Here is a 25,225-nt window from a genome sequence, read left to right on the forward strand (position 1 = left end):
ACACCAAGCTCTCTCCAAATACATGTTATAAATGTGCTTACACAATATCAAAAACAATTACCAAATGAGACATATAAGCAATATAACAAGGACCTATTAATAATAAATATAAGAATAGAAAACCTCATATTAGCAAAAGTCAAGAAGGAAAAAATAGAGGGTGGGAAGGAGTTAAAATGTATGACCTTTTTCATTTTAAAGAAGTCAAAACACAGCAGTTCTTTTTGTTGTTGTTGTTTGGAGAAATATACATGCCAAAGATTGTTGATAAACTTAATGAAAACTACTTACAGTGTGAACAAAAGCAGAATATTTACCTTCCACATGATTGGGGGAAAGAAAAGCCAAAAAAGAAAATTGTAGCCTAAAATGGAAAACAAAATAAGCAAATATTTTGCTTACTTGCTCACAAATTTGCTAGCAACTATTTGGCTTATTTGCCAATGCAGGAGATGCAAGAGACATGGATTCAATCCCTGGATGGGTAAGAGCCCTGGAGAAGAAAACAGCATTTTTGTCATAAACAAAATGCCTGCAGACCAAACACCCCTCCTTTTTGCACCCAGTCCCTGCCTCCAGGGTGCCGGGATTCACCCACTATTTCTTACAGCATCACAAGCAGTCCACTACTTGGTCTTGGCCCCTCTGATTGACTCTCTGCAGAGCGGAGGGCTCCACCTGGGTGGGTCTCAGCACCAGAGATTTTTTTCTAAGAACAAAACTATGGAGTTGTGCGTGGGTTTGGGGCTTCCCAGGTGGCACTAGTGGTAAAGAGCCCGACTGCCAGTGCAGGAGACATAAGAGACTCAGGTTCGACCCTTGGGTTGGTAACATTCCTGGAGGAGGGCATGGCAACTCACTCCAGTATTTTTGCCTGGAGAATCCCATGGACAGAGGATCTTGGCAGGTTACAGTCCATAGGGTTGCATAGAGTCAGACATGACTGAAGCAATTTAACAGCAGCAGTAGCTTGGGTTTATCTATAAAATTATTAAATTCATAGTAACGAGAGGCTGATTAAATAATTAAGTTCCACCCTTACAATAGAATAATATATAGCTATTAAAAATAATGAACTAAATAACATTGAAATAGGTTTTCAGGACACTATGCAATATGCAAGTGGACTGTAAAACAAGACGTATGGGCATATCAGGGGATGATATTTTTATTAAAATACTGATAGACATGAGTATAATATGAACCCAGGTTCACATAAAAGTGTAGACATAGGTGGAGTCGGGTACAAAGATACTCATAGATGTGGACACAGACCAAATGTTAAGAATGGTTACCTCTGTGTTGTGGAATTATACGCTGTCTTTATTTTTCTTTTTTCCTATCTCTATTTTATTTTTACCAGAAGCATAATTTTTTCAATAAGGAAGGATTAATTGTCACCCAGATGTGTTGCCATGGAGCTCTGCACCTCTATGAGCAGATGCCCCGCTCACCTCTGATTGTCTGCTGAGTGGGCTCTCTCTGGATCATGGTCCTGGGGGCAGGACCACTCTCTGCTCAGTGCAGACGCAGTGCCACATGCTGAGCTGTCAGTGAGGACATATTTGCAGAGCTCAACTGAATGCACTGAATTGTCAAAAGACAGACGCTGGGCAAATAGACATCTAAGCCATTCCCCAGGAAAGAGAAAATGTAATTGATTCTAATTGACCTTAGTTGTTAAGGGCTTCCCCAATGGCTCAGTGGTAAAGAATCCACTTGGCAAAGCAGGAGACCCTGTTCGATCCTGGGGTTGGGAAGATCCCCTGGAGAAAAAAATGGCAACCCACTCTAGTATTCTTGCCTGGGAAATCCCATGGACAGAACAGCCTGGCAAGCTACAGACCATGGGGTGGCAAAGAGTCAGACACGACTAAGCACATATTCACATATAATTGACCAGCTTTCAATCTGACCAGAGGACAGAGACTTCAGGACTCATTTGTCCAATGAAGCAGGAATTGCGGGTGTTAAGGAAAAGATGAACAAACCCTTGGAAGCGTTCATGAGGCTTGATGGCCACTTCTCCAGGCGGTCCTCCTAGCCTATTGGTGCAGGTGTAGCCCTGATGATTTATCCAGCTGGCATCAATTCCTTTCAGGCAATTCAGAGGGAGAGTTTTTCATGCAACTGTTTGGGGAATGGAGCAAGTCCCCAGATGGGCATATCAACAGAAATTATTTTTCACTTTATCCCCACATCTTCGTGTCTTTCTATAATACTACTACTCTCTGAAACATATGCACTGGTTTTTCCCTGAAGACACATAGTTCTTTCACACATATTGAGCCTAGTTTTCCCATTTTTCAAGTTTCTCTCTGTGAGTGAGATCTTTGAAAGACATGTTAGTTCTGTAAAGCATCTAGATGTTTATTTACTTACAGATGGCTATTGCTGAAGGAACGAAGGCAGCTTAGCACCGTCTGACTGTTTGGGCTTCCAGAAGCACACAGCTTCCCTGTGACTCATATCATCCTTATAAAACATGTGTGAAAGAGCGAGTAGCAAGTGGAACGTCACTCCGATGTAGAAACTGAGGGTTGTGAACTGCGATTCCTGCCTAGCGCCATGAGCCTAGGTAGTGTGTTGAATGGTGACCTCCAAAACGTACCTCCACCAGAACCTCCCACGTGTCCTCATTAGGAATAAGGTCTTTGCAAAGGGAATTCAGGTAAGAATTTCAAGACCAGACTGCCTTGGATTTGAGTGGGCACTAAATCCAATGACAAGCTCTTAGATGAGAAGGGAAAGGGAGATTGACCGAGAAACACTCCGGAAGAAAGTCGTGGGAAGACAGAGGCAGAGACTGGAGATGCGCTGCCACAAGTCAAGGGATGCAGGAGCCACCAGAAGCCGGAAGAGGCCGGGAAGGATCCTCCCCAGAGAACCCTGGAAGGAGCAGGGCCCTGCTGACAACTAGATTCTGGTCTCCAAAATTGTGAGAGAATCAATTGTTATTTTAAGCTACCAAGTTTATGGTAATTTGTTGTAGCAGCCCTGGGAAATGAATATTTTCCTAAAATCACAATTCTAGAACACAGCAGACAGATTTGAACCAATCATAGGAGCTGATGGGACTGTGTGTTCACAAACAAGTATGTGCTTAAGTTTTCAGCCCTGGCTTTTCCCTGTGTAGCCCCCAAATTGGCGACATGTGCAAGACAAGGCTGAAAATGTGAAAAGCAGGGTTTAAGTTGGGAAAGCATGCTTCTCTCTCTTCTATCCCATCTCACCCTGAGACACTACCCAATATTTAACCACATCACCAATCTCGGAAGATAGGAATGTATAAGAGTTAAGAACATGGGCTACAGAGTGGACCAGACCTATCACTCCTAGAACTGCGTGACTTTGGCCAAGTTGCTTCACTTCCCTGAGCTTCAGTTTGTCTGTAAGTCTGAACAATACATGCAATAAACTTAGCAGAGGGCCAGGCAAACACAGTACTCAAGGTTGAAAGTGTTTAGTCAGCGTTGAAATGGATATATAAAGACCAAGAGGTAAATACAGGGATTGAAAGCAATAAGTAGCAGATAGAAGAAAAGTACAATGCAACTTTGACCACCACTCTCCATTTCCCATTTTATTCATCATTGAGGCTGAAGGTGAGTGGTCAAATTAGGGAAGATAAAAATTAGGACTTCCTTGACAATCCAGTGGTTAAGACTCTGTGCTTCCAATGCAGAGGGGGAGGGTTCGAGCCCTGATTGGAAGCTAAGATCCCACATGCCACACAGTGTTGCAAAAAACTTTTTTTTTTTTTAATTTTTTTAAAAATTGGAAAGTTGGAAGAGTGGATAAATTTGATGGGAAAAGCAGGAAGAACCACTACCAAGAAGAGAATCCCAAGGAAAGGGACCTAATAATCCTTAGTTATTATCACTGGTGCTGTTCAATCAAGATATACCATTGCTGACCTTGGCTTCAAAGAAACTCTGGCACAACTCAATAAGCAGCTCAGTCCAGAGACAGAGCTATGAAAAGGGAATAAATTGAAGAGCAAACGAAACTTATTTTTAACATAGTATCTTGAAGATGATGACAGAAAGGATTAGACTTTGAGAGCCACCCTTGGTGCCAGTTAGTAATATGACCTTGGACAAAGTCATAGCCCCTGGTTTAGATCTCCTGTCTGTGAAAGGGGGGAGTTTATTCTCTCCCTCCCTCTCTCCCAGAAGGGATGGGAGCAGATCCAAGACAGAACTTTGTGTGACAGGAGCTCTCTTTGAGAGGAAAATGCTCTCACAATGGCAGGTAATCTGCACCTTTCTGATGGCGCATCTTCTCCACAATGAGAAAGCCTCCCTCTAAAGTGCTGCCGGCTGCGGATTATCACAGAGCTGGGTTTTCAGGTCATTTCTCCCTCCTGGTATCAGGCGCTGAGCAGCAAATGGGTTTATGAAGAGGGACTGCTTGCCTGCTACTGTTCATAATTTCCCAGGCAGGAACGGCAGCCAGAAGTGACAGCCAAGCCTCCCAGGAGAATTGCTGAATTTGCCAAGGAGCTAAAATGCACTTCGTAGTTTACGGATTAAACCATTATGCTCCCTGCTATCACTGTCTCCATTTACAGACCCTCAGAGCCGCTGAATGTTAAGATCTTCTGAGGATCCTGCAGGCTTTAAACCCTTAGCAGTCCGTCCCCTCCCTCCTTCCCCTCCACCCACAGTGTAACCACCATCAATACACGGAAAATTTACAGTGGGGCAGTCACTCTAGCTCTTCCCCTTTCAAATGTGGGCACCGGGGTCCGGAGACGTGAAAACCTCCAGCAAGATCACAGGGAAGATTAAAGGCAACAGTGGGTCCTAGGACCCCTCAGCCGATGCCTTCCTTCCCTTGGACACCCACAGAAAATGAAGTGTGTTACTGAGTCTGATCTCCCATCCCCACCCCCCTCACGCTCACAACCTGAATCAATGCAAGGAACTCCGAGCTCCAGGAAAGACCAAGACTTCATAGGCACCTGGGTGATCCCAAAGAGAGGCTGCCTTCCTGTGACTGATTATTTGGTTCTGGCTTCCGGTTGCCCAGCAAAATTCATCTTAATTACATTCCCTTCAGCCTTCCCTTTCCCCTGGAGTCAAGGTGAACATACAGACCTTCCATAGCTCTTTCCTCATGAAATATGTTCATGAGCAGCAAGAGTCCAATGGTATACTCTGGTGAAGTATTATTTGTTGGAGAAATATTAAGCTGAACTGGAAGAAATGAGGGCCATCTGTGACTCCGAACTTTCCCCAGTGGGCTCTTCCACGAGAGTGGAGGTTTTGGTATCTTTCTGGGGTCTACTTCCCAGTAACCCTACCAGTCACCACCATCCACCCTCTCTTCTAGCATCTGTCTTGTGTTCCATGGAGCTTAGTCCTTTACCTTGAAACACACAGGCATGCCACCTGCTTTAAGGCCAACAAGAGGACTGTGTCCCATCTTGCTTTATCCACAGCCTCTCTCTGGATTCCTCTGTCCTGTTCTTCCCAATCAGCCTCTCAACCTCCTCCTGCTCCCAAACCTCCAACCCCTCGGACACTAATGCCAGCACTGTGATTCACTCTGAGATTCACCTCAAACATCTTTTATTCAAGTCACCAAGAAACAGCGATCGTTTGCTATATTAGGTGTTTGACTAGAGAGTATTCAAGGGCAAGCAAAATAGACATGGTCCCCATAACCTCTTTCTGCACCTCCATTTCCTCATCTGTAAAACAGGGGCAGAGGACAATTATATCAACCTCACCCAGTCCCTGAGATGATCAAATGAGTTAATTTGGCCTTAAAAGAGGGCCCGGCACAAAGAAAGTGTCTAATACATGTCAGCTGTCATTGTGATTGTTCTGATTTTTGTCTATAAGGACAGAGGTTTATCAAGGCATCATAGAAGCAAAGGTAAAATTCTAAGTGGTTCTACACCATGCTAGGAGGGTGTCTGCCAGGGGAGGTAAGCCGCTCAGGGAGATCAGAGTAGACTGGAGAAAGTGACCCGTAAGCTAAGATCAGAAATAAGAGTGGAAAATGGTGAGCACAGGGAGGGGAGGAAAGGCCTTGAGACAATAGATGATGCAAAGGTCCTGACGTGGGAAAATACACGATGAGTTCAAAGGCCTCCAGGAAGGCACGTGGGGCTACTAGAGATAGGATGAAACGCGAAACAGGGGAGTCACACAGGGTCAGAGCAAGCAGAGCCCCTTGGAACATCTTTGGGAGTGTTCTTTACTCCAAGTAACACTAGGAAATACTGTGATATTTAAGGGGTAGGGGTGACATGGTCACATTTGCATGTTGGAGAAAAATCAGTCTGTTAGGACTCCTTTCCAGCATCGATCTTAGAGGCTGTCCTCAACTATGACTTCTGGCCAAGGCTGCTATGGACGATTATGCAGGCTGGCCATGGTACCATGTCAGAGACTGCCTGGGAGACACCACGCTTGCAGACACTTCCGCAGACCTAGACGTGTGCAGTGTCCACTCTGCACGTCATGGGCAGCAGCCTTCCATTTATGCTCTTGGATTTAGTTTCTCCCCAGAGTTCTAGTTACACCTTGCAGCCATCAGACCTGGGGTGGGAAACGCTGTTCAACACCTGGGTGAAGGACTTTAAATGAAGGAGCTGTTTACAGAGGTGCTGGCGGGCTGGCAAGCCCACGTGTGGTGCTGTGGTTCTCGGAGACCAGCATCAGCTGGGTGGGGGGTGGTCATCGCACCAGCCTTGCTCTTGGGGCTCCGACACCCCGTGAGAAACTCTGCCTGCACCCTACCTTCATGCTCCCCTCCCCATCTCCTCCCTACCAAGAACCAGCATTTGGATCTCATTTCACGAAGGCAAGATTCTCTGATGCCCTACCCCGTATCCTTTCATACTCCAGTGTTAATTCTCAGATCTGAGTCCTCTGGCTCAAACTAAGCGTATTTCAAGCTGTGCCTTTTTGGAGACACAGAATAAAAGTCCTTTTTATCTCAAGTGCCTGGTTCACAGCAATCAAAATCAACTAGGCTTTCGGACTATTGTTGCAGGCGTGGACTCGCAAAACCCTTAAAAGTCAGAAATAACAATGATCTCTTTGTTCTATCCTGTATCCAGCCGCCCTCCTAAAGCAAAGAATACTATTCACTTGGATGGAGAGTGCGGGGAGAAGTGAAAGATAACCAGAAGCATCTGGGGATTCCTGAAGTGAAAATACCTCCTTTAAAAAACCCCAACTTGCTCTGTTTGCAAGTCTGAAAGGCGCCACTTGATAGGGAAGCAGAAGGGGCTGAGGGGCTCACACTAACCCTCTTCCTGGAACTGTTTGCTTCTTAAGAAGGACAAGACACATGATCCTGTTTAAGCTCCCTTAAGTACAGTCCCAGTCTAGTCCTGCTTCCTAAACAGGAATTATCAGCCATCACCTCGGCTCAATCAAAACATCCCCAGAACTTCTCAGCAAAAAGTTTTGCAAGTAGTGTCCTGAATTACTTTTAGAGCTGGGTAACTCCTCCAAGATTTTTTAATGTTACTTATTTATTTCATGGAGGGTCACTTTTCCTGGTCTGCTGGGAATCTGTGATGTAGATGGCTTTGAAGTTAGCCAGAGACATTCAGGGCATGGGAAACAACTTACCTGGTTACCCTTAATCCTGCAACCAGGGATGCGAACGCCACCTTCTGGGCCCCAGCCCTTTATGAAAGGCATGAGTCGTGTTCACTGGATGCAGAGAACAAGGGAGAAAGAACTAAAACTGCTCACCCTTATCCATCTCTCATTTGCACCCCTGGCCACATGGGAGAGAATCTCACCATTTGGGTCCAAGGTAGTGGACCTTGGAGATACATTTAATGAAGCATCTTGGGCAATGACCATTGTGTCGGCCCCCTTAGGAGGTTATTCTAGCAATTCATGGTTCACAAAAGCTCACACTGGTCCACTTCCCCAAAGGCTGTTGTACCAGAATGAGAGACTTATTTCTCATTGACTAATTAGCTCCTAAGACCCACTCTATGGAAGTAGATGCCTAATTACTATTGGCTCAACTGCCTTACTCCAGTACTCTTGCCTGGAAAATCCCATGGATGGAGGAGCCTGGTAGGCTGCAGTCCATGAGGTCGCTAAGAGTTGGACACAACTGAGCGACTTCACTTTCACTTTTCACTTTCATGCATTGGAGAAGGAAATGGCAACCCACTCCAGTGTTCTTGCCTGGAGAATCCTAGGGACGGGGGAGCCTGTTGGGCTGCCATCTATGGAGTCGCAGAGAGTCAGACACGACTGAAGTGACTTAGCAGCAGCAGCACCAAACTGCCTTATCTTATTCAGGGAGACACAGTGTAATAACTCCAGGAATTAAAAGGGTATCAGCCTCTCTCTTTGATGTCCATGGGGCTTTTGTGTATAGAAAGGAAAAGGCACTTGTATTTGTATTTTGTTTAATGCTCAATTCATTCAACTCATATACCTAATGAAGGACATTTTGAAAGCCTTTTATTCTTAAGCATTTACTCATTGATTACAAGTTTGAAGAATTTAATTCCCTCATACAGTTTAAACTGCAATTACCAATGTTGTATGGATGATTCTTCTAAAAGCTTTTAATGCGTTGAAGAACAGACAAAACAAAGTACAATGATTTAAAAACTATTTAAAACTCTTTCATCAAAAAAAAAAAAGCTCCCAAGTGCAAAATCATGAATTTAATCTTTTTTCCCCTTGCAAATACTATCCTTTTCAAGGGTTCCAAATTCCATAGCTTCCTAGGGCTTCAGTAATCTGAACAGATACCATTTCAAAAGTTTCCTAGAGTATTCATGATTTTACTGGACCCAGAAGGAAATGAGCTCCATCTCAAATAAGCTTGGAAGGCAGGTGTTGGATTGATAACCTGGTGGCTTTTAGCCAGAACATATCCTGTCTGGCAGTCCTCTGATGATCAGGCCAGATACATTTTCCCCATTTTCACTTATGGGAAACTTACACCCATGCTTTTCATTCCTGAGGTTAGGAGTCCTCTCCCAAAATGAGAGTTTCTTTAAGTCTCGACTTAACAGCCAACCATTTTCATTGCCCTATCATTATGAAATATTGACTGGGATTGTTGGTGATGTTGAAAATATATTTCCACCATTTTGGAAATTTAGTTGGGATTTCTCATAGAGTTAAACCCACACGCACAATGTAACTCGGAAATTCACACTCCTAATTATTTAGCCAAGAAAATAAAACCAGGCTCACAACAAGACTTGAATAAGCATGTCCACAGCAGTTTTATTTATGACAGCCAAAAACACTAGCCATCAATAAGAAAATGGAATAGCAAATTGTGGTGTTTTCATATAATAAAATATTACTCAATAATTAGAAAGAATAAACTGCTATATGTATCAATCTGAATTAATCCTCCAAATACTATGTTAAAAAAAATAGGGGTATAGTTGCTTTACAATGTTGTTAGTTTCTGGTGTAGAACAAAGTGAATCAGCCACTTAAAGTGAAAGTCGCTCAGTCGTGTCTGACTCTTTGCAACCCCCATGGACTGTAGCCCGCCAGGCTCCTCTGTCCATGGGGATTCTCCAGTCAAGAATACTGGAGGAGATAGCCATTCCCTTCTCCAGGGGATATTCCCAACCCAAGGATGGAACCCAGGTCTCCCACATTGCAGGTGGATTCTTTGCTGTCTGAGCCCCCAGGGAAGCATATCCCCCTACCTTGGGCCTCCTTCCCACCCACTCCCATCCCACCCCAGGTCATCACAAAGCACTGGGCTGAGCTCCCTGTGTTATACAGCGGGTTCTCACTAGCTACCAACTTCGGGAGTTCATCTTCTGGTGTCCTATCTTTTTGCCTCTCATACTGTTCATGGGGTTCTTGGGGCAAGAATACCGTAGTGGTTTGCCATTCCCTTCTCCAGTGGACCACGTTTTGTCAGAACTCTCCACTATAATCTGTCCATCCTGGGTGGTTCTGCATGGTGTGGCTCATAGCTTCCCTGAGTTACACAAGACTGTGATCCATGTTATCACTTTGATTAGCTTTCTGTGACTGTGGCTTTCATTCTGGAGGCTGTGGAATTGTAGTTCTTGCTTCTTCTGTCTTCCCACTATCTGTTATACACATTGTAGTGTACATATGTCAATCCCAATCTTCCATTTCACCCCACTTCCCCGTCACAGAGCACCACACACCACACGCTAAGACAGTGACTTTTAGCCAGGGCTGAGTTTCCTGCCAAGGGATCTAATGGTATTGTCTGGACACATGTGTGGTTGTCACAGCTAAGTGGGAGCAGATTTGGGGGGTGGGAGTGAGGAGGAAGTGAGCGGGTGACAGGGGGCTGCTGGCATCTCGAGGGGTGAGGTCAAGGATGCTGCTAAGCATCATACAATACCCAGGACCACTCCCCACCAATGGGCACTTGGCCTCAAATGTCAGCAGTGTGGAGGCTGAGAAACTCTGATCTGAGACATGTAATCAAAATCCAAAATAAAAAAAAAAATCCAAAAGAACAAGATCTTTTGGAAGGTGTAAGAGTTTTAGCCCCTTCGTGGATCACAGTCTTGTCATGGCCAAGGGGTTTATGTAACTCAGTGAAGCTATGAGCCAGGCAGGGCCACCCAAGATGGGCGGGTCATAGTGGAGAATTCTGACAACACGTGGTCCACTGGAGGAGGGAATGGCAAACCACTCCGGTATTCTTGGCTCAAAAACCCTATGAACATGGGGTCACAAAGAGTCGGAAATGACTTAGAGACCGAACAACAGCAAAGAGTTTTACAATTGCCAGTGGGTAAGCACCCTACCGCCACTGTTCCAAGGCTGACACAAAAGAATAAGGTCAAGTTCAAATTTATAGTAGACACATTCTCTCACAATCTTGTTGTCCCTTTCTTATAATATGTAGTTTTCTCAACCACTGAGACTTTCTCCTACATTGGCCGAAACATTTTTGTGTTCGAGTCAAGGGTGACCTCTTTGAGGTAGATTTCATGTAACGGTTCTAATGGTTCTCATGAAGACAACCTTCATTCTCCTTCCGTCATCCTTCAAGGAAAAATAATTACAAAGAGAACTCAAAGAACTTTCAGAAAACTCTATTGATAATCTTTTCACAGATTAATCATAGTACTTGGATACCGGGTTTCTTGGTCAGCGGACAGCACTTTTTCTTCAAGAAAATGTCACGTATCGACAAATTCCTACCTTTCCAATTCTGACAAAAAGGAAAGAAATATGGCCTTTCCTAGCCTTTTGAAAGACAATTCTAACTGGGAGAATCAGGAAAGTTGAAAGCCTTTTTGTGGTACAATAATCTTTCAGCCAAACCAGTAAACTCAATCTCCACCCAAAATAAGTGTGCCTGCCTTTCTCAAAGTGCACAAATATTCATTCACACCTGCAAACATCCCTCCCCATCTCAACCACACTTAGAGACACCCGCAGGTGCACACACATGCACAGTCCACGTGCATTTCCAGTCTTTAAAGTTTTTGAGTCAAACATTCTACAGAACAGATATATTTTCAGTCTTCCCTAAATTAAAGAGGCAGCAAGGAACCCAGTTCGATTCAAATTCACTATTGAAAACCTATTTCAAGCCAATTGACTTGGTAACCAAGCCACTGTTACAGTTTAGAGCTCTGCTCTGAAAAGATGAGTGGATGGAATAAACCTCTGATAAGCATCAGGATTGTTCCTTCAGGCAGCAGGTTACAATTTGAAGTGTGAAGTCTATATTCTTTTACTTCCTTCAGATTTGCATTTTTCCATCAGAAAACTGAAACCAATGTTTGTCAGCTGCACCTTCAGTATTGAGATGGAAGAAACAAAGGCTGCAGATGAAAGCGACCTAGCATCCTGCCACAGATAGACATGACAGTCAATATTCACCCATGGAGACTTCCCTGGTGGTCTAGTGGTTAGGGGACATGGGTTCAATGCCTGGTCCAGGATGATCCCACATGACTCAGGGCAAGTAAGCCTGTGAGTGGCAACTACTGAGCCCACGTGTTGCAACTGCCGAAGCCCTGGAGACTAGAACTTGTGCTTTGCAACAAGAGAAGCCACCTTATTGAGAAGCCCATGCACCACAACAAAGAATAGCTCCTGCTCACTGTAACTAGAGAATATCCACATGCAGCATCAAAGATCCAGCACAGCCAAAATAAATAAATAAATGAAATGAAAATAAATAAACAGAACCAGAAAATAAATAAAAAAACAATATTGACCTACGACTTAGGGCCAAGATCACTTCTAAAAAGCATACCCACAGAGTGGTAAAAAATATATGAAGAGCAGAAAACAAATCTAAGCTACCCTTTTTTTTTTTTTTTTTGGCCTTGCAGCTTGTGGCATCTTAGTTTCCCAACCAGAGACTGAACCCACACTCACAGCAGTATGGAGTCCTAACCACTGGACTGCCAGGGAATTCCCAGACCTAAGCTACCCTTTGTCAGTTACATACCATGGCGGAATGTACTCAGTCATGGCTGTTTGCACAGAAAACAACCTCGATTCAAAGTGTGAGTTAGATATCAGATAATTAGGATGAGAGGGATGCATTTTCAGAGGTCATCAACTCCAACTATGGAAAGGGCAGTGAAACCATTTATAAAGCAGTTACATATGTGCCCTGGAGGATGATGTCAAACTGTCTGATGGAGAGACTCTCATGGAATTCTTACAGAGACTGTGTAAGGTAAGGTTTCGTATCCAGACTTTAAAGATGGGAAAGCTGATACTAAGAATTAGGATAACTTGGCTCAGAGCTTAAATTCAAACCCCTATTACTCTGACTCTAAAGCCATAAGCCTATTACTATGTCAGGAATCCACAGCAGAAATCTCAGTGGGCATGGGTGTTCAGTTCAACCTGGTGTTCTGTGATGACCTAGAAGGGTGGGATGGGGTAGGGGGTGGGAGAGAGGTTCAAGAGGGAGGGGACGTACGTGACCTTGTGGCTGATTCACCACGTTGCATGGCAGAAGCCAACACAATATTGGAAAGCAATTATTCTCCAATTAACAATAAATTTTAAAAAAGAAATCCAGATGAAAAGTATACATTCTGGAGCAGATATGTGTATATTGACATGGATATAACATGTGCAAAAGGCATAAGAGCCTGTGTTCATAATGAAGATACTTCCAAAGGGAAACAACATTGGCAAATACCACCTCTTTTTATTTACATAACTGAATTTTTAATATTAGAATTAATCAAAGTGAATAGAGAGAGGAAATGGTAGATTTCATATGGAATTGACAATAGACTTCATGTTGTTGAGATAATATAATTGCATAGAAATTGAACTAGTTCCTAATTTTAATGGAATAGGTTTCATCAATGCTCTAGAAATCCAAGTACTATATGAGAGTGACATCTGTGGGAAAAGACACTTTTAGTGTTAAATTTTAGTCACTGATAGCATATATCTACACCAACATTTTCCATATTGTACTTCATGGACCTTTTCTCTTAAAATAGACTCCAGGATTCAAACCATTTCAAGAAAGACTAGTTTAACAACACAGGGAATTTCTTACTCTCCAAGAAAGAGGCAAAGTAGGCTAGGATGACCAAATGTCCTTGTCCATGGGATGCTCATTTCACTGAACACATAGCAGAACATGTTTTCTATAAGGAAAAATTTGGGAAATGTTTGTCTATGCACAGTTATGGGCTAAGGGAAAAGTTTGGAAGGAGTTGAGAATAGGAAAGTTGAAACATTTCACTGTTCAATAACCTTCACAAATCATTACCTTACTTTATTCTTCCACCTTCGGGCCCGAGAGGACCTGCATCATCCTCAACAGCCATTAACATGAAATTCCCATTTCCTTCCATGTCTGTGACTTTACTTCCTTGACCTTCATTAGAATGAAAAGCATTCAAACTCAGGACGACTGACCTTGTGATTACACGTGGCTTAATGTTTCCGTTTCCCCTCAAATTAAAGTAGCAGGCCATTTCTTCTACTTAATTTCATTTTAACAACTTCCTATTGATCTTTGGGGAGGTCTGAGGAAATCATGGGGAAAGGATTTTGAAGCTCAGTTGGCAGAAGGGTAGATTTAAGTCTGTTCATCATGGTGGTTTGGGGGCAGGTTTTTTTAACATATATAATTTTAATTAATCTATTTATTTTTGGCTGAGCTAGGTCTTCGTTGCTGCATTGACATTTGTCTAGTTGCGGGGAATGCAGTCCACTCTCCAGTTGCTGTGCACTGGCTTCTCACTGTGGTGGCGTCTCTTATTGCAGAAGACAGGCTCTAGGGCGCGTGGACTTCAGTAGTTGAGGCTTGTGGGCTCACTGCTTGTGGCTCCCGGTCTCTAGAGCGCAGGCTCAAGAGTTGTGGCGCACGGGTTTGGTTGCTCTGCGGTTTGTGGAATCTTCCTAGATCAGGGATCGAACCCGTGTCTCCTGCAATAGCAGGTGGATTCTTTACCACTGAGCCACCCGGGAAGCCCTGGGAGCATGTTTTATGCATATGATTTGAGTTCGTGGCTGCTACTGCTCCTAAGTCACGTCAGTCGTGTCCGACTCTGTGTAATCCCATAATCGGCAGCCCACCAGGCTCCCATCCCTGGGAGTCTCCAGGCAAGGATACTGGAGTGGACGCCCCCCAAAGTGTCCAATAAATGATTTGGGGCGACATAAGGTGGACAGATACAACATCACTGAAGAAGTGCGTGCAGAGGTATGGAAAGATAGAATTTTGCCTTCAGATTTCTCTCCTCTCATCATAATCTTGAAAGGATTCTTTATCCTTCATGACGAATGTTGATAATTCTCAGAGAGCAGCTGGGAGTTGTTTTCTGCATTACACAGGCAAGATAATGAACCTGATTTCAGAGTGGAAGTGTCCATACAATTGGGAGGTGGCCTATGAAGCTGCAGGGAAGCTCCACTTCCTGGAAATTCAGTCATGTCACCAAGCATGTTGATGCTGATTATGGAAACAAAATAGGCGAGAGAATCTGCACTGATTGCACACCTACTGGATACTAGGCTCATATGCCAACTGCCTCTCCCACATTAGAAGTTTAATCCATGTCACAAGACAACAAAGTAAATATCACTGACCTCACTTAGACCCAGAGGCAAAACAATGACCTGAGCTACGAAGCTGGGAGTGGCAGATTGCCATCTCTAAACTGTGCAATTCTGGAAGTCCACATTCCTCTAACGTAAAACATTCCCTTCAGTGAAAGGGGGGGGGGGGTTTCACCCTCCATCTTATTTTATACATGATCAGACCAAGAGCATTTTGGGCAGCCCCATCCTTTTCTTGATGCTGTAAGAAGAACACGATTTGAGAAATAAAACTATTCATTTTCTAAAAAGAAGGAACATGGCAAAAGTCAACTTCTCTTCAGCCCAGGTACCCAACAAGAGCAGAAGTCAGGGCTAAATATTTAGCCAAGGGCTTCAGTGGGCACATCACACATTAAGATACTGAGGATTCAGACATGAAATTTAATACTCCCAGCCTCAAATGCTCATAGCAGTATGGGACCACACAGGAAAGTCTCCTTTTCCCAGAAAACACCAGTAGACTCAATTTGCAGTCATCTAAAGCCAGATGGGTTTTTTTCTTTTTGATTGACAGTAAGCACAAACGTAAAGTATAAAACTTAATAACTCTTACATATGCTTACCCATGTGTAACCACCACTTCAGTTAAGATGCAGATCCTTTCCAACATCCCAGAAGGCTCCCTTATGCCCCTCCCAATCAGTACCATTCTCCCAAACCAACCACGGACCTTATTTCTAGCAGCACAGATTCACTTTGCTTATTTCTGAACTTCGTATATTGAAGTCGCACAAAACAAGCTCTCTTGAATCTGGCAGGCTTTACTCAACATTCCATTTGATAGAGTCGTCCATACTGTTGCATATGGCAGTGCTTTGTTTTTTTCCTATCGTTATGTGGTGTGTAAATGTATTGCAATTCATTGAACGTTATACTGTGAATGGGCATTTGGGTTATTTCCTGTTCGGGCTGTTAAGAATAAAGATGATATGAACAGCCTTACACATGCCTTTAGTGGAATTGCTTAGGCCATGGGCTAAGCCTGTGTTTAACTTTAATACACCTAAAGGCGATATTCCAAGAAAATCTGTGCAAAGTCACTTTTAAACAGTGTGGACTCCTCTCAACTCTGAAGGAGAGTTCCCATGGCTCCACATCCTCACCCACATTTGGCATGGTTAGTCCTCTTCGTTTTAGCCATGCTAAAGGTGAAGGAAATGGCAACCGCTGCAGTGTTCTTGCCAGGGGAATCCCATGGACAGAGGAACCTGGTGGGCTGTAGTCCATGGGGTCACACAAGAGTTGGACATAACTCAGGGTCCAAACAGCAACAATAGGGATGAAAGAGTCGCTTTTGTCATTTAAATTTCCACTTTCCAGTGGTCTAATTATGGTAGGCACCTTTTCACAATCTCGTTGTTTATTTGCTGTTTCTTTCTTGTGTAGTGCCTGCAGGAGCTTTTGGAAATGAGTTTGATGCAGCTTGTGACAGGCCAACTCGATTTCCAACTGCACACTGCGTAAGAGGTACAAAAAGGAGGGCTTCCCTGATGGTCCAGTGGCCAAGACTCCACGCTCCCAATGCAAGGGCTCAGGTTTGATCTCAGTCAGGGAACTACAGCCTACATACAACAATTAAGAGTTTGCAAGCCACATTGCAGATCGAAGATCCTACATGCTGCAGTCAGATAAATGCATGAATAATTTTTTTAAATCTAATGTTTTAAAAAAAAGATTTACTAAAAGACACTTTCTTCTCTCCAGCCCTTCCCCTCTCTCCAGTCCCCTCCTCTTTCTCCTCCACACTTGCTCCCCCTCCCCACCCACTCACCATGAAGAGCTTGTGTTAGCTAGAGATGGGAAACTGTATTTTAAGCTCAATGGGAAAACCCAATTTCATTTAGAAAACTGAAAGAGATGATGACGCTTTGGAAGTGTTCATTTCTGCCTGCTTGTTTTCTGCTCGGTGCCCATTTCACATCTCTATTACGGCTCCGTGATTTACCGTATTTCGTCAGGAAGAGCCCAGCACATGCTCTATCTCCCAGCATGCTAGAAATACAGCATTACATATATTTAAAAAACCTAAATCACTGTGAGGCTTGCAAAAGATAACCCAGGTATTGATTTAAACATGTCTTCTTGCAACATGCCCCCTGCACACTCCAGGGAACATAAAGTGACATAAAGCTTCCAGAAGGGCCACTCATCTTCTCTTCTGCTGTCACCCTCGGCCACAGAACCATTCCTTCCTGGGTGCTCCCTAGAGGTGAAATCAAGGGGCAGGGTGGCTGAGAGAAGAAAGCTCTGGCTGCAGTAGATTGCTGCAGGCCGTCTGCAAACGGTGCTGTCTGATCTCCCTTTAGGCTATTGCTAAAAATAATAAGCCGTGGTTTCTCTTTCATATCACCTTTCTCCCACAGTGGAGAGTTCAAAGAGGTTCTAGCTTAATTCATTCACTCCCCAGCACCTTCCGAGGTAAGGAAAATTTTGCTCTCCCAGGTTTTGAGAAGGATTTTAGGGTCTGGGTGTATGTATGTTCCAGGTTCTAGAGGAAAAACAAACAAGCAAAAAAAAACACAGATGGAGATTGGCTTCCTAAAATCCATCATCACTGACCTACGGAGCCAGGAGACTTTGGAGCCCGAAGGAGCATCTAATAGAAACAACTTCGTTCAACCTTGCTCAGGGGCCATACTAATCTCTATCGTTCCAGTTTCAGTATACGTGCTGCTGGAGTGAGCACTAAGGGCTACTATTTTCAGATGAAGAAGCTCAGACCCAAGGGGCCTGGGGGCTGCCCAAGGTCACACAGAGAAGAGGTTGGAGGTCCCGCCCAAGATCATAGAAACGCTTCATGACTGAAAAGGATAAGACCCAGTTTTCTGACTTTCAATCCAATGATCCAAGAGATAAAACATCAACAACATTAAGAAGAATGAGCCCGAGGAAAAGAAGGGGAACTATTTTCATCCTCAAGATTCCAAAGAAGTGAAACCAAAGTTTAGCTCAAGATTTTAGAGGAAATTTGCCTCTGGTGGGCTCAAACAGGGAATAAGCAGTGGGTTAGAGCCCAGATCTGACTGATGCCAAAGTCCTCTCTGAACCACCTCTCCCTACTGGAAGGTAAATATTTGAAGTGCTTTATAACGTTCTAAGAAAGTACTTGGGAATTTTCTTTAAAAGATGCTAGAAAACTAGACAAGTGGTTTAAGGGCAAAGTGGAACAGAAAACCTTTTTCTTTTCATTTCATACCCTTTTTTGCTGTTTCAATACTTGTTAACCATTATGCATTTATTACTGTCATTGTCTGAAAAAAGAGAAGTGGTTGACATATTTTTAAGGATTTTCCTGAAATATCAAATATCATTTAATTAAACAAAAAGAAAAAAATTAATTATTCTCCTTGTTCAGAATGTGTGCCCCCATTAAAGCATTATTTTATCTTCTTTCTACCCACAGTCCTCTCACCCCCTTTTCTCTGACTATATTTTTCATGTATCCTGTGGGTTTGTTACTTGACAATTACAGCTAAAAATATGCTTGCTTCTGCCCACTCCCAATTTATTATTTTTGTGAGCTCTCACTGCATACAATCTCTCATTATGAAGACTTAGCGTAGGGCTTTACAGTCCTTGTTAACTCAAGAGACACTTACTGGCCACCTTCTGTATGCTGAGCAGCTGTGACCCTGCCAGCCAAGAAGTCTGACCCTTGAGCAAAGTGCTACCATGGCATCAGGAGAACACAGAGGTAAGCTAAGATAAGCTCAGCTAAATTAATCAGCTAAGATATTCTTAGAGGACAGAGAAGAAAGGAAAGTGAGTCTGTGGAGAGAGGCAGGGAAGGGCAAATAGAAGTGACCTCTGGGACTTTCCTGGTGGCCCAGGGGCTAAGACTCTGTTCTCCCAATGCAGGGGGCCCGGGTTCAATCCCTGGTCCACATGTCACAACTAAAGCTCCTGTGTGCTGTAATGAAGACTGAAGATCCCACATGCCAAAACTGAGGCTTGGTACAGCCAGATTAATAAAAATAAATGTTAAAAAAAAAAAAAGTGACCTTGGACTTAGGTCTTAAAGGAGGCAATGAATTTTCCAGAAATCAAAGAAGAAACAAATTACTCCAGGTGTGTACAGGGGAAGGAGGTGGAGAAATTGACTCACCAGAATGTTCAAGGGCTGCTCCCTAGAAGGAACCAGGCAGTCAGGAATGGGAATGCAGAGAACGCCAGCCAGGAGGCTGTGGGAGAAGGGGAATCATAGGGCAGTACAGAGCACGAAAGCAAAAGCATAAAAAGAGGCCAGGCGAGGGGCAGGTGAGGACAGAGAAAGGAGGCAGGGCTGCAGGATGTATCCACTGGGGGTCTGGATAGATCCCAACACCATCCTCCAAAAGGGAAATCTGTTACCGGCCCAGGGACACCCCCTTTGGTAACAAATCCACATAAAGTCACTCAAGGACGTGATGCATACAAGGGGGAGAGAGGACACTTCAGTGGCACGAGGGGTAGTGATGGATGAGGGGACATGGGAGCCTCTGGGATGGTCAGCGTGTCCTGTTGGTTGTCCTGGGCAAGGGTGTTTGTCCTTATTTGACTGTTTGGTAGTTTTCGTGTTTATGTTTATTTTACAGTGTGAAAGGTGACAGACACCTGAATTAAAGACGTGTCTCCCTTCTCGGGGCCTCAGGATGGAATGTGAGTGCAGGGGAGGTGAGGGCAAGCCTGGGGGGGCCTGGCCATGCCCCAGTCACACGTGCGCATGGTTCTCAGAAAGGCACTGAGGCGGGGGTGGGCCCATAGAGAGGCCCAGACTCGTGACAGAGGAGGGAGGGGCCCGTGGGGAGCCTAAGGAGACCCAGGGAAAGTGGGTCTGTCCGAGCCCGCATCACAGCCTCCCAAAGCTCGGGCGACAACGATGGGGCCCTGTGCTCGGGGCAGGGATTCTGAGCCACGGGAGAACTCAGCCCCTGCCCCCTCTCCCCACTTCAGCATGACCCGGGGGTACCTCCTCAACCCACGGCTGGTCCTCTTTCCAAAAGGAAGCAGGAGACGAGAGCCACCCCACCTGATCTTCCTTTGCGGCTGGGACAGGGTGTCCGTTCCAGCTCTCTGGCTCAGAACCCTGGAGCCAGATGGCTGGGGGAGGGAGGTACACACAGTCCTGCGTGGGGAGACAGCGGACACCCCCATCCCCCAGAGGCTGCCCTAAGGGCACGGCTGGATTCAGAACACCCTCCTGTTCTGCTCAGGATCCCACTTCCCTGCTTCATCCTGACCCTGCGGGGTCAGTACCACAGGGCAGGGAAATGAGCACTTGCATCTTTGCGTCACAGTGAATGGATCCGAGGCGACCAGGGTCTCGCCACTGAGGACTTCCCTCTGCAGCTTCCACCACACCCAGTCTCTCTGGTCTTCCCCAGAGCGGTGAGGACATGCCTGGACCCAAGGGCTCATTTATGGACTGAATGAAGTATTCTCTACCTGACTCAGGGTCTGGCACTTACTAGATACTCTGTGTTCATTGATTTTAGAGTTGGGTAGAATTCACAAGCAATTGTTTTAAAAGCCAGAATGAGATAACCTCCAGAAGTGATCAACAACGTCAAAGGGCGGGAAGGATGGGGAGGATCCAGAACTGTTATATGACCTGGTGGGAGGGTGAAGTGGTCCCATGACCCTGGGAAGCTGGTCACCAGAATCTACCAAGGGTAGAACTCAGCACTTCCATCCCTAAGTGTCTACACACCCAACACAACAGAAAGTACACGTCCTGAGAGATAAGATGGCCATTGTAGCATCTTTCATAGCAGCCAGAAACTGGAAATTACCCACATATGCAGCATCTGCAGAACAGGTACATACATAGTGGTGTACACCCACAACGGACTATTGCCCAGCTGTGAGGTTAAATAGATTCCGATTTGACTCAGCAACATTAATGAACCACCTTAGCCAAGGGTGGAGCTAAAGAAGTGCACACACGAAGGGGCACATCTCCAGTGTCCACTTATGCATGTCTTTCAAGAAAATAGACAAAACTCACTTGGCAGTTAGGAGTCAGGAAAGTTGTCACTCCTGGGGCTGACACAATGGGTTGGTGATGGGAATGGGCAGGCCATACATCTCTGGAGTTCTGGAAGATTCCATTTCTTGATCTGGGCGGTGGTTCCTAGGTGGTCTCTGGGTGTGTTCACGTCATGATAATTCAATAAGCTATACATCAGTTGCATGCGTGCATGTGAGCTAAGTTACTTCAACTGTGTCCAACTCTTTGCAACACCATGAACTGTAGCCCACCAGGCTCCTCTCTCCATGGGATTCTCCAAGCAACAATACTGGAGTGGGCTGCCATTTCCTCCTCCAAGGGATCTTCCTGACTCAGGGATTGAACCTGCCTCTCCTGTGGCTCCTGCATTGCAGGTGAATTCTTTACTGCTGAGCCACCAGGGAAGCCCTATATATATATACACATATATACATATATATTATATGTCTGTTTTTCTAAGGATGTTATATGTCAATTTTTTTAAAGGTTAAAAAGGAAAGAAGTGTAAAAAAATCAGGCCATTAAATCCTGGTGCACCCCAGGTTATAACCTCCATCCCATATAATCAACTGTCCATCCTTCTCAGTCTTCAGAAAGCTTGCGTCTTCTCAGGAATAGCTGGCCACCATGAGCACTGACTGTGTCGGCATGCCTCTCGGGGAGTTACATGCATTCACTTCTTCAGTATTCATCAGAAGGACTGATGCTGAAGCTGAAGCTCCAATACTTTGGCCACCTGTTGCAAAGAACTGACTTATTGGAAAAGACCCTGGTGCTGGGAAAGATGAAGGCAGGAGGAGAAGGGGACGACAGATGAATGTGGTGGCAGAAGATGAGATGGTTAGATAGCATCCAACTCAGTGGACGTGAATCTGAGCAAACTCCAGGCGATAGTGGAGCACAGAGGCAGAGGAGCCTGGCATGCTGCAGTCCACGGGGTTTCAGAGTTGGACACGAATTAGCAACTGAACAACAATTTCTTTAACTCTTGTAACGCTTTATGAGTACAATGACCACACTTCTCTAGATTCTGGGTGGGGGCCCAGGTTATTCCTGTCACCCAAACAAAATTATTAACAGCACCCCACCCCCTCTTTTACTACCCAAAGTGCCTGGGTTTAAAGGGTAACTTGCATAGCCATCCTGCCCATGAAGTGGGTCACATTATTCTCATCTTTTGTTTGTTTGTTTTAGCAACACACAGATAAGTTTGGTAGTTTTCCCAAGGACACAGAGCTAATAAGTAGTAAAGTCAGAATTGAACCCAGGGTCTGGCTCCTCATCACTAGGATATATTGTCTTTTTGGTTCAAATATCATTTTCCCTGAGATTCAGAAATTTCTTGATATCTACACTTTCTTCTGTTGCTACAGTTTTAACCTATTCTCTGTGGCCAGGGATTTCCTGAAAATAGGAAGAGAGCTGCCCATTTCCCACTGTGAGCCCCATGGCTGGTCCACCTCAAATACAGTGGCCTTTCCAGATGTCTGAAAAATGAAAGGAACTCATTTTCCTCCATTAAAAAATTTTTTTTCATCTTTTTTTAAATGATATGAATATACTTCTTTTCACGTTTCCAATGCTTTAGCTGTGTCTGTAAATCTGTTTCCCACTTTTCCATTCATTCATCCAGCAAATTATTCATTGAGCTCTGCTGTGTGTCAGGCAACTGCCAGCCTAACTGGCAACAAAATGGTCATAACCAAGATGAGGGTAGCCTGTGTTCCAAGGAGCCTGTGGTCCAGTAGGGAAAATGACACTAAAGAAATGATGACACGAACAGTTATTCACTAAAACCACAATAAGGGCAGTGAAGGGTGTTCTGGGGGATTTGACCTGATGGGGTTAAACATCAGCAAAGGCTTCTAGAGGGAATAACATTTGGGTCAAGTCCTACAGGATAATTATGGGCCCTGGCCTGGGAAAGGAAGCAGGGAAAGGATTCCAGGCAAAGGGGAAAGAATAAGCAGAGACCCTTGAAGATGGAAGGAGTGTGGACTGTTCAAGGAACCCAGGGTCAGTCTGAGAGCCCGGAAAACCTTTAACATGTATTATTTGACCATTAGCCTTCGTCTCCTCTGTCCTCATCTGTTCTTTGGAAAATACAATAAACCGCACATGAAGTGGACAACTGGATAAGTACAGCCTATGTAACCAGCACCATCCCTGTATCACAGCACAGAGGAGCATCCCCCAGGGAGGCAGGTATAACCGGCAGGGGAAGCTGGATCTCACAGCACCTGAGACCAGCGAGTTCTCGCTCAGTGGGAAGCATTTGGACCCATTCAGCAGAGACGCACAGCCCCGCCTGCCCGCTGTGCTTCAGGTCCCGGCTTTCAAATCACTGATTCCAACTAAATCAGCAGGGAGGCCACCTGCACTCACCCACGTATCCCGGGAGCAAAGACTATTTTTAGAATGTTTTTGAGGACAGTTTTACAAATGAAAAGCCTACCCCCAAATGCCCTTGGTTACCAGAAACTTTCTCTATTTCAGAAACACATCGCCAACTGATCCGCAGAGACTACATGTGTCGGGAGCCCTGGATCACTGACCCCAGTGGCCTGATTCCGTCTCCCCTTCTGGTCTATCATTGTGCTCAAAGACCACGATCTCCACAAACAACAAGGGTAGAAGCCCCTGCGATTGGGTGATGTGACCGCCCTGCCTAGATACAGCATCTGTCTTTAAGACTTGGGTATCTACTTGTCTTCATATTGGCATCTTTATTTACGAGTCTATGTGCCTACCTTATTCTAAAAATGATTTAAAGAGGCTTATAAGGATAGAGAAAATAGAACAAGATTACAGAAAGAGGACATAAATTCAAACAAGGAGGAAAATAAAAGGAAGAACTAGACGAGGGCCATAGAAATGATTCAGGAATGAGATTATTACAAAAACGCATTCTTAGAGCTCTGTACATTTGCTGCTGAGCTTTCTTTTTCTTAATCATTTTTTAAAAATTTATCTACTTATTTATTTTTGGCTGCACTGGGTCTTGGATGTGGGGCATGAGTGCTTCATTGCTGTTCACAGGCTTTCTCAAGTTGCAAAGAGTGGGGGCTACTCTCTAGTTGCGGTGGCTTCTCTGCTTACAGGACACCGGCTTTAGCACAGGCAGTCTTCAGTAGCTGCAGCTCACGGGCTCTAGAGGGAGGGCTCAGTGGTTCTGGCACACAGGCTTAGTTGCCCCGTAGCATGTGAGATCCCCGGACCAGGGATTGAACCTGTATCCCCTGCATTAGCAGGTGAATTCTTAACTACTGGACCACCAGGGAAGTCCCGGCTCTTGAGTTTTCTAACAGCCAATATTGTTGGAATTTGAGGGCACTAATTAATCAGATCCTTCTTTAGAAGATTCAGAGCTAATTAAACAAATAGAGCTGAGACAAAGCATTATTGCTGTTTTCATGCTGGAATACCTGGATTGGAAAACTGGATTTGGGTCTGAGGTCCAAATAGTCTTCCCCCTGAAGCATATTGACCAGGGTCCACTGTCCCAGATATAGTTGTGGACAAATGCCAACTCCCCCTCCCCAAGGAGCAGAACCTGCCTGGACCACCCATGACCTAGAGAGGATGAGAACACCCTTGCCCTTGCCCTGAGGGTTGGCCCCAAGGGCGCATGGAGACGATGTCAGCGGCAGCCATGGTCCCAATGTCACCACCTGGTTCAATTGTCCTCCATCGCAGGAAGGAGGTTATAAAAGGCAGAGAGATGGACAAAAACAAATTTGCAGCCAGACCTTTTCAGTCCCGTTCAAGAACACAGCTCTCTGTTGCTTTGACCTCACTAATTTTTTTGCATGGCTTGTCAAATTTCTGTGTGCACACAGATAGCTCAAAGATTTCTGTTGAAATGTGGATTCAGAAACGTGGGTCTGGGGTGGGGTTGAGATCCTTTATTTCAACAGCATCCAATGCTGTTGATGCTGTGATGCCAATGCTGCCGGTCCACATCAAGAGCACCTAGAACCGGGGTCCCTGACCTGGGTCCACAGAGAATTCTTCAACTCATGGAGTCTGTGAATTTGGATGATAAAAAATCTGTACATCTGCGTTTTCACTATCTTCTGAACTTACCAATCCTGGGACTTCCCTGGTGGTCCAGTGTTTAAGACTCTCAGCTTCCACTGCACTGGGTGTGGGTGGGATCTCTGGTTGGGGA

General features: G+C 44.8%; 1 long non-coding RNA gene across 1 annotated transcript; it reads left to right on the forward strand.

Annotated features, from left to right (window-relative positions):
- Nucleotides 1-3,305: 3,305 nt before the first annotated feature.
- On the forward strand, nucleotides 3,306-23,792 carry LOC129635271 (uncharacterized). The gene is made up of 3 exons (XR_008706196.1): nucleotides 3,306-3,391; nucleotides 19,640-19,703; nucleotides 23,551-23,792. It is a non-coding gene; the product is annotated as an uncharacterized LOC129635271 (long non-coding RNA).
- Nucleotides 23,793-25,225: the final 1,433 nt, after the last annotated feature.

This window comes from Bubalus kerabau, chromosome 20, assembly GCF_029407905.1.
Source record: "Bubalus kerabau isolate K-KA32 ecotype Philippines breed swamp buffalo chromosome 20, PCC_UOA_SB_1v2, whole genome shotgun sequence".
Classification (NCBI taxonomy): Eukaryota; Metazoa; Chordata; class Mammalia; order Artiodactyla; family Bovidae; genus Bubalus; species Bubalus kerabau.